The sequence below is a fragment of the Schistocerca americana genome, chromosome 1 (assembly GCF_021461395.2).
Source record: "Schistocerca americana isolate TAMUIC-IGC-003095 chromosome 1, iqSchAmer2.1, whole genome shotgun sequence".
Lineage (NCBI taxonomy): Eukaryota > Metazoa > Arthropoda > Insecta > Orthoptera > Acrididae > Schistocerca > Schistocerca americana.
In genome coordinates this window covers 223,119,161-223,140,637 of record NC_060119.1, presented here as the reverse complement: position 1 = coordinate 223,140,637, position 21,477 = coordinate 223,119,161, and the positions used below count along the sequence as shown (strand labels likewise).

At 43.8% G+C, this 21,477-nt stretch overlaps 1 non-coding gene across 1 annotated transcript; it reads left to right on the top strand.

The window, feature by feature from the left end:
• Nucleotides 1–10,578: 10,578 nt before the first annotated feature.
• On the top strand, nucleotides 10,579–10,653 carry Trnat-ugu. Its single transcript has one exon. It is a non-coding gene; the product is annotated as a tRNA-Thr (tRNA).
• Nucleotides 10,654–21,477: the final 10,824 nt, after the last annotated feature.

Sequence of the window (21,477 nt, the reverse complement as noted above, 5' to 3'; positions counted from 1 at the left end):
ACTCTCGTTCTATCTGGATTGACCTTCGCCAATCAAACTCTCCCAATGCCTTGATGAAGCCAAGGATTCCTATTCGCCCCTAGTCTTAACTATTGGCGTGGTACACCGGTCAGATAGCCAGTCCACCGCGATGCCACTAAAAAATTCGCTCGCGGGCGCTTAACTATAACTCTGTCTGTTCACACTGCACAATAAGTGTGTCGGCCAACACAATGAACACCACTTAATCGCAAGGAGTCAATATGGAGTCGCACTTCGATTCGCTCTCGACAGAGGTGCTCTCCCAGTGAAGTACTGAGGAAAGACTTGTTCCTCGCTCCAAGAGCGACAATGGAACGGCGCCTCTCCACATCAGACGTGAAGGGGTATATCTTTCGGTCTCTTCCATTACTCCTTCAACTCAAGGCGTCAGAAATATCATCCGCCAATCAGCATTGCTCTTCTAAAACGGGAGAATGACGTTTCGTTTAAGGCGACCAATCCGGAAACCTGTAGCATTGGCGTTTGGCATTTGCTGTCTCCCTGTGAAAATCTCTGAAACTGTGTGCTGTGTGTAAAGAATGCGTAGGCTGGGCGCTCCCACACAATGTAGCGGAATTTGCTTTTAAGCCAAACACGGGGTCATTCCCTGTTTTCACTCGGGCCCACGCTGTCCACTCCATGGGCGGTAACTGACTGGGTCGTCCTCTGAAGGGACCAGCGTCCCTTTGTGCAGTTTCTCTCCCGAAAACTAAAAGCTCCTGTGACCATCGTGTCTGGAATGTATGTGTGTACGCCAGCCTCCAGTATTTCAACCATGGTGCGCTTACTTGTTATTTGCATATCGTTTACATGAATTCATACAACATTGACTTTATCTTATCGAGTTTGGGTTCGAATGAAGCGTCTTGATGTGCGGAATATGATTGTGAGGGCGGAATATGTAAGCAATGAAGGTCATGAGACCACGACGTCTTACACCATTTCAGTGCTGACATTCTGGAAATTGTTCATGATGTTAATAAAACGATCAGAAAGCTCTTGTACCGCAGATTAATATAGCCAGTAGTTAGACTTCAAATGAAACGATCGGCTGTTTTGACACGATGTGTTTCATCCTCAACGAATGTATTTCGCATCAACAAATTACACTGAAGACCCAAAGACCTGCTACACCTGCATAATATCCCCCCGTGAGTATGCAGAAGTGCCGCAACACGACGTGGCATGGACTCGACTAATGTCCGAAGCAGTACTGGAGCGAACTGACACCATGACTCTTGCAGGGCTGTCCATAAATCTGTAAGAGTACGAAGGGGTGGAGATCCCTTCTGAATAGCACGTTGCAAGGCATCCCAGATATACTCAATAATGTTCATGTCTGGGGAGTTTGAAGGCAAACTCAGAAGAGTGTTCCTGGAGCCACTCTGTAGCAATTCTGGAAGTGTGGCGTGTCGCATGACAATGCAAATTGCCCAAGTCCGTTGGAATGCAAATAAAATAAATAAATAAACATATCACAGCTAAGTGGAAAGCCTCAAGCCAAAGCAGATAGAATAAACATATGCAAGGTGCAGTACCAATGGCTGAAGACCACAATTAAGTTCCAAAATTTTTAAATATGTCCGTAATCTTTTAAAGGGAGTCGGCCGCAATGTTTAAGCTTGAAAGATAAATTTAAGAATTAATTATGCAAAATTTTCAAGAAAAAATAACCATAATTCTTAAATTTTAAGTAGCTTAAAACGGATAATTAAACACTGGTGGCACTCAGAAGCCTCCAGGGAGGTCGGTCTGCCCTCGTTCACTTAGGCGAGACAGGTGTTGAGCCCAACTACACTTGATCCGTCGGAACCCAACTAGGGGACAGCCACGGACCGACCGACACAATGACTTGCTTCCCATCAATCAGTACATGAGAACTCAAATAGAAAACGTTCAAATAGAAAACAGCGACAACATGGTGAGTAAAGGACACTGCCTGAAATTACGTTAGTGTCCAGGGCAGGTAACCAGAACACTAAAGGCCACAAGGCAGAAAATTCCACTGGTGCACTCGAATTGCAGTCAACCAAAATAGTTAATTGCACCGCATGGCGGCTAAATTTCAGCAGTAGAAACACTCAATGTTGCTCACAGGAAAACCTCCCCAACAGCAAACCTCCGAAACGAACCACCACAACAAGAATGGACGTGGCTTGGGTAGTTGAAACCACTACTCAACTTTGACGTCCTGGATCGGTGAACCACGAAGCTCGTAGCTGTCGGACAGCTCCACACACGCTCCGACACTGCGCAGGGGCTGCCAGCGGACCCAGCCGACTGCACCGCGCGGAGATAACTTCCCTCGTCCGCAACAACCGACCGACTGCCATCAGAATGCAGAGAATATAGTAACTAAGCACACAAGAAGACAAATCGGGAGTCGATGCGCACACACACACACAGCCGACTCATGAACGATCGGCGAACCAAAACGCGTCGTCCGGACGACCGACCGACGATTCACCAAGACCGTGGCCCGACTCAAGTGAAGTGTGGCGGCAAGAGTCGGGCGAGCCATGTCGACGCAGACCTCACTGCTCCAATCTGTCTCCACTAGTGCCGCCTTGCAACTCCCTGACTGGCAGGTCCGGACTGCGCTCCAGACGCGTTCCAACTGACTGGCCGTCCGAACTCGCGACCCGAACTTCCACCCGACAGACAACGACCGGGAAGTAATAGCAGTCGAGGAAAGATACTACGAGAGGGGATATATCGATACGCGCTGCTAGCGCTGCTCACGGTCACGCAAAGCAGCAACTCAGTGACAGTAGGAATTTAAATTAACGTAGTGAGGTCGAAATACGTTAAAACCAGGGTGTAAAATACATTATGGCGGAAACACGAGCCACGCACGGCTCAGAGATGATTTATATACTTCTGCAGTGGCATGAAAACCATTTCTCTTTAGTTACATACATTTACTCAATCGTCCGTTTCCATAACTATAAGCAGAGTAAACAGCAATTAGTCAACTAAGTTCAAGGGAAAAGAAAATTAGTCACCCCTAGAGAAATCCTTACACACAACAGGTCCATCACATCCAGGATAAGCCTCTTTCTGAGGATTTCATCTCGCAATTCCACCAAATTGTGAGGATACTAATGCCGGCGTTTTACCCTGTGTTTCAACATGTCCCGCATTTTTTCTACGACGTGCAAGTCAGGTGATTTTGCAGGCCTATTGAGGTGTAATAGTGCGAGGAAGTGTTCAAAAAACCAGCCACATTCTTCCAGTCCAATGATGTTGTCGTCTTGAAAAATAGGGTTTATCAATACCATACTCACCAAGCAGATCTTGACTGAAACGCAACACCTGATCATTCATAATGTTTAAACAAACATACTGATTCATGTTACTCGTCTCCTCAGTGAGCAGCCCAATTTATGACAAGGAAACAACCCAAAAACATCGCAGACCCACCACCAACTTGAACCTGACCTAGCACCCATTCAGGAGATTAAATGCTTCATGTGACCTTCGGGGCACTCGACAGCGTCTTTTACTTGAATATAGGCAAAAACGTTCTACGTCAGACCATATTACGTATCTCAAATCAGTTACTGTCCACATTCAATGATTTATAGCCCGTTGAAGATGCGCAGCTTTATGTTCCTGTGAGAATAATTGTCTCTCCAAATGTCCAATGAAGTTCCCGTCCCAATGCTCTCTCGCTAACATGTTTGGTTGGAGCTTTATTCACTGCCTGTAGCAATTCCTGTCAGATTTGGAAGCGATTGTGATTTACAAATCGTGAAACACGTCTCTGGTCCCTCTGTCAGGATTCTTTTCCGATCGCATTCTGACGTGTTTCGTCTTCGTATTACACCACTGTTTGTAGAGACTTCGAACTGTCCATCACGAAACAGCAACAAATCTAACAACTTCACACATCGTATGGCCTGGCTACGACCAAACACGATTGCCCCTTTTTTGCCACTCTGTCACGTACTGACATTTACCCATGTTCCCATACAATGTCGTCTTGAAACATAAATGTCTCACTCATCGCTACTTTCTTATTCTCAAGTAGATGCAGCGGTTGAGCACGTGACTCGACCGCTGCGTCATATGTAGAGGCTTGATTTTTTGTCCGTTGAGGTTATATGTGGAAAATGCCTACTCTTACTGCAGAAAATAGAGTATAACCATTTGCTTTTATTGAAATATGTACGGACGTTCTCTTACATCCATCTCCCTTCATATCTTCTTCTTTTTCTTCTTCTTCAGTTATGTTACTAGGCAAGCAAGCTTAATGCGAAAAGAATTGTGAATTTGTTTTCATATGACGGAGAAGTGGCGTCATGTCGTAAGACTAGAGGCTGTAAGCCATACGACATTGTTTTTATGAGTCGTGTAGTCTCAAATGGTTCAAATGGCTCTGAGCACTATGGGACTCAACTGCTGTGGTTATCAGTCCCCTAGAACTTAGAACTACTTAAACCTAACTAACCTAAGGACATCACACACATCCATGCCCGAGGCAGGATTCGAACCTGCGACCGTAGCAGTCGCACGGTTCCGGACTGCGCGCCTAGAACCGCGAGACCACCGCGGCCGGCGTGTAGTCTCAAGGCTAGTTACGTGATCAAGTGCACTGCTCACACATGTCTGCATTTGTAGAGTGTATATGCAGAGGAATACAGGCACCTTATAACAAACGAAGAAAAGGTCGCTCTCTTATATACAGTTTGCAGAGCAGCACATACACTCCTGGAATTGAAATAAGAACACCGTGAATTCATTGTCCCAGGAATGGGAAACTTTATTGACACATTCCTGGGGTCAGATACATCACATGATCACACTGACAGAACCACAGGCACATAGACACAGGCAACAGAGCATGCACAATGTCGGCACTAGTACAGTGTATATCCACCTTTCGCAGCAATGCAGGCTGCTGTTCTCCCATGGAGACGATCGTAGAGATGCTGGATGTAGTCCTGTGGAACGGCTTGCCATGCCATTTCCACCTGGCGCCTCAGTTGGACCAGCGTTCGTGCTGGACGTGCAGACCGCGTGAGACGACGCTTCATCCAGTCCCAAACATGCTCAATGGGGGACAGATCCGGAGATCTTGCTGGCCAGGGTAGTTGACTTACACCTTCTAGAGCACGTTGGGTGGCACGGGATACATGCGGACGTGCATTGTCCTGTTGGAACAGCAAGTTCCCTTGCCGGTCTAGGAATGGTAGAACGATGGGTTCGATGACGGTTTGGATGTACCGTGCACTATTCAGTGTCCCCTCGACGATCACCAGAGGCCCTAGCCACACAACATTTCCATATTACCAGTGGTGTACGGCCAGTGTAGGAGATCGCTCCCCACACCATGATGCCGGGTGTTGGCCCTGTGTGCCTCGGTCGTATGCAGTCCTGATTGTGGCGCTCACCTGCACGGCGCCAAACACGCATACGACCATCATTGGCACCAAGGCAGAAGCGACTCTCATCGCTGAAGACGACACGTCTCCATTCGTCCCTCCATTCACGCCTGTCGCGACACCACTGGAGGCGGGCTGCACGATGTTGGGGCGTGAGCGGAAGACGGCCTAACGGTGTGCGGGACCGTAGCCCAGCTTCATGGAGACGGTTGCGAATGGTCCTCGCCGATACCCCAGGAGCAACAGTGTCCCTAATTTGCTGGGAAGTGGCGGTGTGGTCCCCTACGGCACCGCGTAGGATCCTACAGTCTTGGCGTGCATCCGTGCGTCGCTGCGGTCCGATCCCAGGTCGACGGGCACGTGCACCTTCCGCCGACCACTGGCGACAACATCGATGTACTGTGGAGACCTCACGCCCCACGTGTTGAGCAATTCGGCGGTACGTCCACCCGGCCTCCCGCATGCCCACTATACGCCCTCGCTCAAAGTCCGTCAACTGCACATACGGTTCACGTCCACGCTGTCGCAGCATGCTACCAGTGTTAAAGACTGCGTTGGAGCTCCGTATGCCACGGCAAACTGGCTGACACTGACGGCGGCGGTGCACAAATGCTGCGCAGCTAGCGCCATTCGACGGCCAACACCGCGGTTCCCGGTGTGTCCGCTGTGCCGCGCGTGTGATCATTGCTTGTACAGCCCTCTCGCAGTGTCCGGAGCAAGTATGGTGGGTCTGACACACCGGTGTCAATGTGTTCTTTTTTCCATTTCCAGGAGTGTATTTCATATCTTGTTAGTGACATATACAAGGAGTAAGACCACTGTAGGATTTTCAAAACATAGTTTTTATTAGCTTAAAAGATGCTTTGAGCCTTCTAAAACCTGAGGCAAAACGTCTAAACCGTTAAAAAAAAGCTGTTCTATAGAATATCGACCTCCTGCTCTAGCGCCTCGGATGACCCGAAACGGCCTATCTGCGACAACTCGTTACTCCCATAATGTCTGGGTATAGTTAGAAGCATTTCAGTACGTTATCTTGGCGTCAGCAAGCCTGTATCGTGTAAGAAGAAGACAATTATTACGCTTCGAATCTTGATTTTTGTGTGCTGTATTGACGTTTGATAATTTATTTGTGATCTTATACTAAACAGTTTTGCGTTTCAAGTAAGAATGAGTGGTAAGAAAGTGTACTCGGTCAGAAAAGGTACGAAAACATCGTATAGAACTTGGTGCCGAAACAGTATGTCATCAAAGCGTCCAGAGAATGTATACGAGGCTGAGAGCAGTTCGAAGGGAGTCAGCGTCCCCGCTAAAAAATTGGACATGAAAGGGAAGCAGTGGTTGGGAAGGGAGTAAGACAGGGTTGTAGCCTCTCCCCGATGTTGTTCAATCTGTATATTGAGCAAGCAGTAAAGGAAACAAAAGAAAAATTCGGGGTAGGTATTAAAATCCATGGAGAAGAAATAAAAACTTTGAGGTTCGCCGATGACATTGTAATTCTGTCAGAGACAGCAAAGGACTTGGAAGAGCAGTTGAATGGAATGGACAGTGTCTTGAAAGGAGGATATAAGATGAACATCAACAAAAGCAAAACAAGGATAATGGAATGTAGTCTAATTAAGTCGGGTGATGCTGAGGGAATTAGATTAGGAAATGAGGCACTTAAAGTAGTAAAGGAGTTTTGCTATTTGGGGAGCAAAATAACTGATGATGGTCGAAGTAGAGAGGATATAAAATGTAGACTGGCAATGGCAAGGAAAGCGTTTCTGAAGAAGAGAAATTTGTTAACATCCAGTATTGATTTAAGTGTCAGGAAGTCATTTCTGAAAGTATTCGTATGGAGTGTAGCCATGTATGGAAGTGAAACATGGACGATAAATAGTTTAGACAAGAAGAGAATAGAAGCTTTCGAAATGTGGTGCTACAGAAGAATGCTGAAGATTAGATGGGTAGATCACATAACTAATCAGGAAGTATTGAATAGGATTGGGGAGAAGAGACGTTTGTGGCACAACTTGACCAGAAGAAGGGATCGGTTTGTAGGACATGTTTTGAGGCATCAAGGGATCACCAATTTAGTATTGGAGGGCAGCGTGGAGGGTAAAAATCGTAGAGGGAGACGAAGAGATGAATACACTAAGCAGATTCAGAAGGATGTAGGTTGCGGTAGGTACTGGGAGATGAAAAAGCTTGCACAGGATAGAGTAGCATGGAGAGCTGCATCAAACCAGTCTCAGGACTGAAGACCACAACAACAACAAGGATTGAGATATAGGATTATAAATTTTTTTGCCGTGTTCTCTATTATTTCTCAACATGTTAAATGTAAAATGTGTGCAGTGAAGACATCACGTTGCAAGAACGAAGTTCCCATGACCGACTTTTCAACCGTTCTTCGATAACATAGTGCATGCGATTTCGATAGCAACGGCAACAATACGACAATCCAGTTCTGGAATAGCAGTTTAATGGTAAGAGTTTTCTAAAAGTAGAAGTTTTTAATTTGTTCATGTCTATAAGACTTTTGAAAACTTCAAACCGGTTTTTTCTCGGGACATGATGTTTCAAAACGGCACGAAACATAACTCGAACGATTTATTTTAAAATTTAGCCACAACTATCAAACGACATTTCAAATTGAACCACGTCGGAGATTTTCGATTAGTTAATTTAAACAATATTTGTTAACAAATGACTGACCTTTTTTCAGCGAAAATCGAACAGTCGCTAATTACACAAAAATCAATATTTTAAAATCCCCTACTTGTGTCTCTAGCTATTTAGATTACATAGATTTTTTCTTTTTTCCAGATTCAAATTGGCACTATTTATCCTACGTGCCGCTGTTCGCCTCAAATTCAGCATGTCTCGAGAGAATTGCTGCAGTGTCGCCATTTTGTAATATTTTCGGACAAACATTTGTTGTAATGTACTTGTATACAGTATATGCTCAAAACTACCCCGAGTGTTATTTCTCTATCACCTTTGCTTCTCTATCACGCTTTTTTTTAGGCCGTTACTGCGGTATTACCCCTTAAGAAATTCAAGTTGGGAGTTACATTAACAGCAAATAAAATCTCAGAAAGACGAAGCCTGGTCCTGGTTAAACGATGGAAGCACAGCATTCGTTGGATCAGGACAATGGAGCGTCGGGGAGAAGTGTGTAACATGGCGCCTACGTACTAATTATAGTAACTTCAGGACAAAAACGTCTTCGTTATTGTTTTAAGCCACCATTCTTTTGGCTACCATAACGCAGTTCTCCATCACTTCTACATATACCTACACGTGCTACTGTAGAGTGCATGACTGAGAATATTTTGCAGGGGAGACTGGAGCAGATTGAGGGGCGGGACAAGATGGCTAATCATTTAGTTAAATTCGCCATTAACACCACCCAATTTTTTAAAGGCTCGTCTCCCATGAATCATACAGTAAGTTTTTCACGCATCTCAATGTTTATGTTGTATTATATCCTGAACTATGTATCGTACAAAGATATCATTATGCAGGTACATTCAGTAGTACATACGAATACGGTCTGCGGAATCTGTTATTGATAGAGTGATTAGTAAAGAAGTAATAAACTTAAACGCCATGCCAGATGAAGCAGTTTTACTGCAGGAACAATGAAAACATAGTGAGCGGTACTTTTTTTCCTTCTTTAATATTTTTTGTGGGGGAGGGAGGAGCGAAGGGCTTCAGCGAGAAAAAAGTTTAGAAAAGGTTTGAAATTATATGTAAACTGCAAAGCTCGTTGGAAATCGTTGTGTTCTCTCGTCGTCAAATACTGGGTGAATACAGTGTAGATAACTTGCGCATCTCATGTTACTCTGACTTAACATACACAGAGATTGGACTGTGTAAAAAATTGGACTGTGAAGAAACCGGGTCTTGGTACGGCCACTGATGACCAGTGCAGTTGAGCGCCCCACAAACCAAACATCATGATCATCATTAACATACACAAATGATGTTCATTAGCTCACCATCAAGTGACTACAACACAGTTACACAGCTTTATAATACACTCTTAATGAAAGGGAGCCGGGGCGTGCCACATTTTCCAATCTAATCCCTCTCCCTGCAACACTAGTTAGGTCACTGACATCATCACACTTACAAATTAAACAGGTCTCAGCCATTGTTATTGAAATATATTTTACTTAAAAGTTCACGTAAGAAGTGCAAATAAATATTCAGTAAACTGAAAATTACTCCACTATATAAACACGAGCTCAATGAAGCTGTCTACTCACAAAGGGGAACTGGACAGCAAATGTTGGGAAGGTTCAAATGCTTCTAAGGTCATCAGTCCCCTAGAACTTAGAACTACTTAAACCTAACCAACCTAAGGACATCACACACATCCATGCCCGAGGCAGGATTCGAACCTGCGACCGTAGCGGTCGCGCAGTTCCAGACTGTAGCGCCTAGAACCACTCGGCCACCCCCGCCGGCTGGGAAGGTATAGTCTGTCCAAACCGAAAAACGGGCAGCACCCTTGGTATGAGAATTCACATTTCCTGGAACAACGCTACAACTGAAAGCATGGCTTAGAATCAATTTCTCCTCTAGCAGTACAGAAGAGTGTGCAGAGACTAACATAGATTCTCTACATATGCGTATCTTCTGTTAGTATCATTAGATACTGAAATCTGCATTCCATATAGTCTCAATGTACTTTGTGGAAAATAACAATACTCGGACATCTCTGCGCAGTGCGTTGGAACTGATTCATAAGGCGCGCCGCGGAGGGTCAGGTAACTTGTGAAACACACTGTAGTTCTTTCTTGTGATGTAGTGGGGTGGATAGAGGGCCTGTTGTACAAGCTCCTGTTAGCAGCTGGTTAACCTCTATTATCGGAATAGTGCGAGGAACGCGTTGTACCAACCCGGAATAGCGTCTAACCGGAGTATAAAATCTGGGTAACTTAACATGCGATTTCGGGCCCAGTTTCACTTGAGAATAAGTTTTGACGATGGCAAGAATAGTGATAGACTTAGACAGTGTCTACCGAATTTTGATAGAATTATTTGTCAGAATGACGAAGGAGAAGACTCACATTCCCAACCGTCCACAATTCTACATATGTATTGTACCTTATAGACATTTGCCCACTCACGGGAAGCGTGCAAGGGATGAGTCCCTGCAGTCGCGCTATTCATCTGTGTCCTCGGTGGCTCAGATGGATAGAGCGTCTGCCATGTAAGCAGGAGATCCCGGGTTCGAGTCCCGGTCAGGGCACACATTTTCAGCTGTCCACATCGAAGTATATCAACAACACCTGTCGGCAGCTGAGGTTTTCAGTTAGTCATCATTTATTCCAGGGAAAAGCTGCACAGTCATCAACAGTAACTGTTCTTTCGAGAACAAGTTACTGTCTTCGTATATATAGTATAAGCCTTGTTCCTTTATCATTACTTGTTGCGTGTTTGTTGTGGGGGCCAATTATTGGTCTATAAATCTGTTCTTTCCCCACCTGAGCGTTAAGGTCTCCAGCTATTATTTTAATATCATGCCCTGGGCACTCATCATATACTCTTTCCAAAGATTCATAGAATACTTCTTTCTCTTCTTCTTCCGATTCTTCTGTTGGTGCATGGGCATTAATGATGGATTAGTTAAAAAGAATTTCCCCTTTATCCTGAGTGTTGATAATCTTGGACTAATGTGTGTAAACCCTATTACCAAATGCTATAATTGATAGTGTACAACAAATCCTGTCCCCAGCTGGTGATTTCTTTCACTGCAGCTATAGAATATGTTCGCCTCTTTCTTTTCTAAAACTCCACTCCCTACCCATCTAATTTCTTGTAGTGCTACTATGCTTCAGACTCATTACTTGATCCAGCTTTACTTTCAGTGCTCCTGGTCGATATAGGGATCTCACATTCCGAGTACCAATATATAGATTTGATCTACGCCTTATATTTCTCTTCTTCCTAATTTTCCCTCCTTCATTTACTACTTGTATTCCATCCTCTTTGTCCTTTTCCATGCCAGGTCCGTCTTCCTTCATACGTCCGACTTTACTTTGTAGAAGTTTCGCAACGGTTGTTTTTTACAGAACAGGCTGTCAACCCTGCGTCCAACCCCTACCAGGGGACGGGTGATTTTTAATCAGGGTTTTCTTCCCTTAACCTTTTGGAGAACCAACTCCCAACTGCAAGGCAGCAGTTATTGTTTTGCTAGTTTTGGTCCGCCCCGGGTATTTTATTTCCCCGGTGTCCACCATATCTGGTGAACATTCTCCAATCCGCCACCTGGGGAGGCGCCCGATGGGAGACTAGCAACTCCACACGGGTAGCCACATCCGTAGCGGAAAATATTGCTCACTCCTCTGCCCTTGTGAGAACAACTTGTACATCTCTTAGTGAAAATGTTAGGACCACAGGTCCATTGCTGTTTCAGAGCAACGAAATTGGCTCTCAGCTAGCATTAGCTCCGTCAACGTGTAAATTATTGTGCTTTTTTTTTAAAAAAGTTGTTGAATATAGCTATTGTGTTTCTGAGTTGTTAGTGCAACCCTTAAGCACATCCGTATCTACTGTATCATAAAATAATAGTTATCTGTGTGTTATAAGAGCACATGTAGTTCTCATTCTGCTAATAGAAATTTTTAGTTATTGAATCTACATAATCATAACAGTGGAAGGAATGGCTGGCAAGTTACGTTACTAAATTTCTCTTGATCTGTCACATAAATTGTCTCATGTCATTCCTTTCTTTCTTTCAGAAACGAGTCTGTTGCACTAATGAACCAGCTACTTCTGGTGATTTACTTCTGTCCATTGGAGATTTCATTGTTACTAGCAAGGGAACAGAGAGGTGGATTATTAAAAGGGTGTGTACGACACTGAACAACAAGCACAAGAAACAGTTTTGTTAACTATTTTAGTTCTCTGATGTAATTAAATGAAAATAAAATAAACGAATATTTTTATACGGAAATAATTTGTTTTAATTTTCCAATCCTAATTTTGCGGGTTATGGGTTATGGTCTTCTTCTTCGCCAGTACAGTTCTTCCTCCCTTCTCTGGTTCTACTTTTGTTCTCTGGTGCTACTTTTAAAGCATCACCATCTGCAGCCCTGCTAACTTTTTCACATTTGGGATTGGGTATTTTTATTCTGAAAACAAAATTGACAATTTTAAGCTGAGATCATTGTAGAAAAGGAGGGGGAACACTGTGTAGGCGTCACATCTCCACTCACTTCCCTTTTCCACCCTGATTAAACTCTGCAGCTAGAGAAGACTGCACAATCTAAAATAATGGATGAAATAGTCACTGTTCCTCAAACATTTAGGGTGAGATACAACAAAAACAGCCTCAACTTTGGACCTACGCCATGGGTAGAATTCTACTCCAGCAGAATAAAAAAGAGTATGGTTGCTTGTTCATTGCAAATCATTGCATCTTATTCTTCATTTATGTCCCCAATACAGTTATTAATAATCTTCACATTTTAGAAACAGGAGTTATATATGCCCAAGAACTGCTAAAATGGATGCATAAAGATTGTTTAATAATTCAGCAAAAGTAATTTCTGAAGAACGCCCATTGCTACTGTAATGAATTGATCATTATAAGATGTAAATACGACAGCAAGCTAGTCAGCAATACCTCTCAGAATTGTCAGTAAATCACCCATCTCCAAGAAGTTTTTTGGAGACTGAGAAGACCAGCTATTTCACAAAGCAGACCGAACTTCACAATTGCCACTATATTACACTACTGGCCATTAAAATTGCTACACCAAGAAGAAATTCAGATGATAAACGGGTATTCACTGGATAAATATATTATACTAGAACTGACATGTGATTACATTTTCACGCAATTTAGGTGCATAGATCCTGAGAAATCAGTACCCAGAACAACCACCTCTGGCCGTAATAACGGTCTTGATACGCCTGGGCATTGAGTCAATGAGAGCTTGGATGGCGTGTACAGGTACAGCTGCGTATGCAGCTTCAACACGATACCACAGTTCATCAAGAGTAGTGACTGGCGTATTGTGACGAGCCATTTGCTCGGCCACCATTGACCAGGCGTTCTCAATTGGGGAGAGATATGGAGAATGTGCTGGCCAGGGCAGCAGTCGAACATTCTCTGTATCCAGAAATGCCTGTACAGGACCTGCAACATGCGGTCGTGCATTATTCTGCTGAAATGTAGGGATTCGCAGGGATCGAATGAAGGGTAGAGCCACGAGTCGTAACACATCTGAAATGTAACGTCCACTGTTCAAAGTGCCGTCAATGCGAACAAGAGGTGACTGAGACGTGTAACCGATGGTACCCCATACCATCACGCCGGGTGATACGCCAGTATGGCGATGACGAATACACGCTTCAAATGTGCGTTCACCACGATGTCGCCAGACACGGATGCGACCATCATGATGCTGTAAACAGAACCTGAATTCATCCGAAAAAATGACGTTTTGCCATTCGTGCACCCAGGTTCGTCGTTGAGTACACCATTGCAGGCGCTCCTGTCTGTGATGCAGCGTCAAGGGTAACCGCAGCCATGGCCTCCGAGCTGATAGTCCATGCTGCTGCAAACGTCGTCGAACTGTTCGTGCAGATGGTTGCTGTCTTGCAAACGTCCCTATCTGCTGACTCAGGGATCGAGATGTTGCTGCACGATCCGTTACAGCCATGCGGATAAGATGCCTGTCATCTGACTGCTGGTGATACGAGGCCGTTGGGATCCAGCACGGCGTTCCGCATTACCCTCCTGAACCCACCGATTCCATATTCTGCTAACAATCATTGGATCTCGACCAACGCGAACAGCAATGTCGCGATACGATGAAACGCAATCGCGATAGGCTACAGTCCGACCTTTACCAAAGTCGGAAACATGATGGTACGCATTTCTCCTCCTTACACGAGGCATCACAACAACGTTTCACCAGGCAACGCCGGTCAACTGCCGCTTGCGTATGAGAAATCGGTTGGAAACTTCCCTCATGTCAGCACTTTGCAGGTGTCGTCACCGGCGCCAAGCTTGTGTGAATGCTCTGAAAAGCTAATCATTTGCATATCACAGCATCTTCTTCCTATCGGTTAAATTTCGTGTCTGTAGCATGTCATCTTCGTGGTGTAGCAATTTTATTGGCCAGTAGTGTAGGTGCCTACTTACAATTCATCATGTACCATACAGCTACGTTTGATGGAATATTTTGTTGCCTAGGAATGTTACATCTGAATCGAACTGACTGTGCCATCCTTCTTTTGACAACCTTACCACATAGTGTATTTTATTGTACACAACTACAGTGCATGTGTGGGGCATCAACAATTTGTAGCCTTTGCGACCTCTTCCGATCATAATATTTACGTATTTCTTTCTTCAACAAAAAAGGAAATGGTTCAAATGGCTTTGAGCACTATGGGACTTAACTTCTGAGGTCATCAGTCCACTATAACTTAGAACTACTTAAACCTAACTAACCTAAGGACATCACACACATCTATGTCCGAGGCAGGATTCGAACCTGCGACCGTAGCGGTCGCGCGGTTTCAAGCTGTAGCGCCTAGAACCGCTCGGCGACTCTGGCCGGCAAAAAAGGAAACATCGTGCGTTTTTTGTAGGTGCTCTGTCGTTCTATGGGAATTTTCTTGTGAACTGATACCTGTATACGTTTCCCCACGCTTTATTCGGAAATTTAGAAAGATCGTTTACTGGTCAAACAACAAATACCTGATCCTTTAACTAATTTCAAGACAGATCGTTACGTTATTCATACAAGTACCTTACAAGCTTAGTTAAGTATTTTGCACTAATGTTTTCACTGCATGAGACCACATCAGTTTTCGTCTCTACTGCACTCTTAAACTCATCGACCAGCCTGTAAGTATGTTCAAGCGAATAGTTTTGCGATAAGGGACACTTATCACTCATTTTAGGCACGCTGTTTCTCCAGACGACGTCTAAATAAATATGAAATGATATATACGAAAATACCCAGCTTGCTCTTCAGTCGTTTCTCACCTAACTGGATGGGAATTCCAGGACAACTAGCGGGGGATAAAATGGCGTCGTACAATATAGGTTAACGTGTGGCTAGCCTATTACTCGACTAGCTATCCCTGGATCCATCCTGAGACTGTACAACTGGCCCTTGTCCCAATCGCCTGTTCGCTTTACATATAAAGGAGGGAGTCGGAGGTGTGTTCCCTGACGCGGGGTTGGGACAGTTGCGAGGAGCGACATTTGTGAGGAGACCCGGCTGAACAGGGACACCAAACATGTAGCGCACCGCAGTTCAGTACTGCTATGGACACCAAACAGGTAGCTCACCGCAGTTCAGTACTACTGTTGTAAACACATGGCAAACGCCTAAAGGCGTGCAAAAGAAACGGACACTTAAATTTCTTCTGTTTGCACCGAAGAAGTAGGGCCGCTGTTCAATCAAGGATACGACATCGTCACATCACTGCCGTCACACAGGAGTGCAAAACGATCACTGCAACGCATCAGGCAAAGAGCATGTGATCTGCACAAGATCCGACCGATGCTGCAGGAATATTTCTGCAAGAACATCATTTGCTAATGAATGACTGGAGCAAACATTTACTTGCAGATGACGAAGAGGACCAAATGATAGGATATTGGTGTTCGCCAGCGAAAGGGGAAACAGACTGCAATTCGTTCTTTGTCGATGAAACGTTCAAAAGCTCCAGAAAGCAGTTTGGGCAGTTACTTATTGTTCATGCCGATATTTCTATTTCTGAGGAGAAAACGAACACGGTTCCAACCGTGTACGCCTTGCTACCCAATAAAGAGCGAGAAACGTACGACCGCTTTTTCACAGCTGTTAAGAGCAACATACCTGGATGGAATCCTATAGCTATGATGATGGATTTTGGAGCTGCAATCATCCATTTGTTTCCTGATGCAAATATTTAAGGCTGCAACTACCATTTCAAACAGTGCTTGTGGAGGCAAGTGCAGAATTGCGGCCTTGTTGTTGCCTACAAGGAAAACGAAGAAATTCGTTTCCACATAAGATTGTGTTCCGGTTCAAATGGTTTAAATGGCTCTGAGCACTATGGGACTTAACATCTGAGGTCATCGGTCCCCTAGAACTTAGAACTACTTAAACCTAACTAACCTAAGGACATCACACACATCCATGCCCGAGGCAGGATTCGAACCTGCGACCGTAGCGGTCGCGCGGTTCCAGACTGAAGCGCCTAGAACCGCTCGTCCACCAAGGCCGGCGATTGTGTTCCGCTTTGGCTCACATTCCCCTGGACATGTTAGATGATGGGTGGCTATGCATTCAGGAGAGAACGCCAGATAATGAAAAACGGCAGGATTTTTACGACTATTTTGTTGAACAACGGCTGGATAATGAAGGCATGCCAAGGGATGGATATATGGAACTGCGCAGGAAGGCGTCACCGCACCAACAGTGTTTCAGAAGGATGTAATCGGAGGATAAATACATTAATTTCGAAGGTTCATCCAAACTTTACTCCTTAGTAAAAATTCTCAGAGAGGACGCAGAATATCATGCGCACCAATTTGACCGACTAGTTTTAAATCTAGGTGGGAAAAGATGAAAGAAGTCCGCAATTAAGGCAGATGAGATAGTTTCTAAGGCCCTTACAAGACTCCAAGTTGACGGCAGTATAAAATCATTTCTTACTTGCGTGGCCAATGCACAGAAATTACAATGAAAAGGAAATGGCTGAAGCTACAGCAACACTTGTAAATATTGAAAAGGGGTTCAGTTCACGCCGATCGCCATATTGTAAAAATTGTAAATAAATAATCATCCTGTAAATATTTTAAATAAATATAATGAGGGACGAAGAGAGACTACCTCCGTGTGGTTTTCACTAGAAGCGTCACAAAGTCGGCTAAATGTCTCTTGCAAATGGTAAAAGATACACTAAAGAAGTCTGAAAAGTCATAGCTTTTCTAACAATCAGTATTATTGTGTAGAGAATGTTAGAAACAATGTCTGTTTGAGTGGACATTGAATACATTTTGCTTCAAGACATAAATTGCATTCCTTAACGCTAATTGCTAGAAGGACTCACATTAGACCTCAGTACACTTCCCTGCGTGGTATGGGAAAATTGATGTTTATTTCGAAATAATTAAAGGAAAAAGTTTCTACCGAGGACCAAATTCTTTAGTTGGCTCCTCTTAATACATGGTAGGAGGCTGCCACTCCTATGATATCAGATTTTGGGTGAGGGTTTGAAAGATGGAAAACATTTTCGGTTTCTATAGTTTCTGTAAAATACATCGTTAAATATGAGGTTGAGCGAAAATTATGCCCCATGTAAGAGTAATCACAACAAAAATTCCAATGAAAAAGGCCTTAGGCATAACTGTGCTGCAACTAATGGTTGACATGATATCGTGGGGGAAAATCAGCTCCAATTTCTTATCTGACTAAGGCTACTTTTCCTTGCCCAAAAACATCTGAAATAATGTGACCTGGCTGCACTGGAGGAGTGTGAATGTCCCTCGGCAGCTGCCTGGGCCGGCACAAGCCGAGCGCTCAGTCACACCAAGAGGCAGCAGGTAGTGGCCGCGCAGGTAGTGGTGCTGCATTTGCGACACACCCTGTGACGGTCCCTCAGTATACCGGATTTCTCACAAGTGTCGCATCCCCCCCCCCCCCTTTCCAGGCCTTCAGAACTCAAAAGTTATTTATTTATTTATTTATTTATTAGTACGGCTCTACTGTACTTAGATGAGGTATACACACTTAACACTTGTTCTTAACCAACTTCATTTAACAATAAACGTTAATCTTATAGGATTAAAACACTATCTTTAATAATCTGCAGTTTTTGCTCCCCCTGCAATGAGGAAACTATTAGCTCCAGAAAACACATGAATCGGACCTTTATTGTAGGATGTCTAATGTAGTTTAATATTGTACTGGGAAACATTTTCACTACTAGCCGCCGTTTTCAAGTTTTTCAAGAAAAACATTAAAAGTGACCTTTAAACGTCCTCCCGCCCTTGCCCCTCAACCATGACGCCACAGGGTAGGAGGTGTCAAGTTGCTCATGACACTCCGCCCTACCACTGTACGAAAATATCCGACGATACGAATTTCATCACCTATTATAACTCTTTTAGTCAGCTTTGACTCGGCTAGTAGAGCGAAATGAAGAACCGCGACATTCAAAAAATGGTGCTCCCACTAGCGAAAAAAGTGTTGCAAATATCACACAATGCGGCATGAAAACTGCTCAGATTTTTTAAGAAGAACATTTGACTATAATTCTTCGTCATCATCATCATCATATTCAGTTTAAGATATTAGCGATGACGCCTGTTATGTCTTTGCGGGTGAGTCTTATTCACGCCATCTCTACTCCTGGGCGAGACGACACCTTCGGATTCGTTTATAAAGCTGGCAAAATAAATATTATTGTACTAAAATAAAACTAATACAACTAGGCACAATATAATAAAAGGCTCTTCTATTAACACATAAACAAAAAATTACAAAATTAATTTATTAAAAAATGTTAAGCCTTAACATTGTCATACTGCCCTGGTCTCTCGCACCGATACTTGCCCCTGGGAAGAGACTAACGGAAAATGTCTGGATGCCTCTGTACGACCCCAAGTCTCTGACTGATCCCATGTTAGATATTCGAGAAATGCAACAGACCTGTTGCACACTGTACACTGTTTCTATAACTTCACCCAAGTTTCTCGAGAGAATCACTTCTGTCTCATTGGTAACTAAGTTCCCATAGCATCCCTGTTACACTTACGTATGGTTTACACAGACCTGTTAGGATCCTAGCATCGTGTGAGGAATCGCACGATGTATGCTGTCATTCACAGATACCTGGCAACACACCTGTCTTCGACTCGCCTACCCTGCTACTGATCAGACGTGTTCATTTCATTTAACATCGCTTCTTGGTATAAACCCTCGGAAAACAACTTAACAGCCTCTAGTGTTGACTGTAATCAGATGCTAGCGCCTGATTTCTCCTGTTTGCTGACACAGTTACGAAAATTGAGGTAACAATTGCCACCAACATACTTTATGGATATTGCTTTATTGCTTCCAGCAAGCATTATAAAGCTACATAAATGCCAATTTTAAAATGCGCTCCAGTGTTCTAAATTCATCGTAACTATAACGTGATTCACAACATACCTGTAGTCAAAGTAGATAAATTATAGAAAAAATTGTGAGCGATAACTATAACGTGATTCACAACATATCTGTAGTCAAAGTAGATAAATAAATAAATAAACAAATATTTTGCCCATATTTTCCATCAGGAATAAAAATTAACATAAAATTTAACAAAGGCAAAATTTCCAATTGGAGTACCAAGAAGACAAAATGCAGCATACAGAGTTATCACGTTAACTTCAAGGAAAATATAAATGCTTTTGGGTACAATACTCCAAATAAATCTACCACAATTATACACATTAATGACACAAGAATGCCTTTGACAGCATTGGTGATAATCCATTTATCAAAGTGTAAACAAAGGCCAAAAATTAATGAAGAACTGCAAATTTTCACTCACAACAGAAAACATGGAGAAAATATACTCAATGACAAAGCTCAGACAGTGGCAGTGGACTTTTTAGAAGCTTCTCAAGCATACTAGACGATACATAACAACTTTCAGCGCACTCTAGTTTTTAGAGATAGAAATGATGAAAAACTGAACTCAATGGCCTAACGACCAAGCCGATTCATTAACAAATAAATATGCTGGAGACTATGTAATAAGTTTTCCTCAACAAGGCTAAATCCATCCGAAAATGTTCTAAAGGTGTATCTGACCGCATATATGCATCTTTTTCGTATCATTGATTCGCAGTTCAAGCAGGTAATGTTCTTTGATTTACAAGCCGCTGTAGTTCTACACATGTACGAGCTCTGGACTGTTTAGTTTTTGTTTTATTGTTTGAATCCTATCCAGTAACGTGAAATTGTGTTTAAACGACCCCTGCGTCAAAGTAGTTTTCGGTCTGTTTTTATACAACTACATGAGTACGTTTTAGTCCCTCCCCCCCCCTCCGGCCTACGCGGGTGCCACAGACGCACAGCGTCTGAAAGCCGTGGAGCAGAGCACCAGGTTTCCTCGAGGGTGGCTCAGGCTTCTGGGAACTGTTAAAAGCTTTGAGAGCAGGCAACATAGCGCTCCTCTGAGGTTGACCTTGGCAGTGGTGGCTGTGATAGGGGGGGATCCACACAGTCAGGCAACACCAGCTTGTCCTCGCTATTCTCTGGCTTCGCCCCCTCCGACACCGAATACCTCGCTCTGGGTTTCTTTGAGCAGCGATCTCTGACTACAAACTGTCTCACCTGCCCGCGCGCGCCATTGGCCATTGAACAGTTTGAAATCGTTGCATAATACGCAGCGCTAGTTCTTTAGTTTTCGTCGTACTTGGAGTGACCACGTGGCGCGCTATTTGCTAACCAAGAAATATCTTTATGCGCACAGAAGTTCGTCCCATGGCTCAGGAGTCAAGACCAGAAAGACCTTCGCCTGGTAATCTATGAAGAGCTTTTGGACCGCCTAAATGTGAACGAGATGTTCCTTAAGAGAATCATAACTGGCGATGTGGCGTGGGTCTACGGTTATGATGTTGAGACCAAGGTTCAGTCTACGCAACGGGCTGGCAAAAGTTCTCTAAGACCAAAAAAAGCTCGACAGGTCTACATCTACATGATTACTCTGCAATTCACATTTAAGTGCTTGGCAGAGGGTTCATAGAACCACAATCATACTATCTCTCTACCATTCCACTCCCGAACAGCGCGCGGGAAAAGGGAGCACCTAAACCTTTCTGTTCCAGCTCTGACTTATTTTATTTTGATGATTATTCCTACCTATGTAGGTTGGGCTCAACAAAATATTTTCGCATTCGGAAGAGAAAGTTGGTGACTGAAATTTCGTAAATAGATCTCGCCGCTTCGAAAAACGTCTTTGCTTTAATGACTTCCATCCCAACTCGCGTATCTTATATGCCACACTCTCTCCCCTATTACGTGATAATACAAAACGAGCTGCCCTTTTTTGCACCCTTTCGATG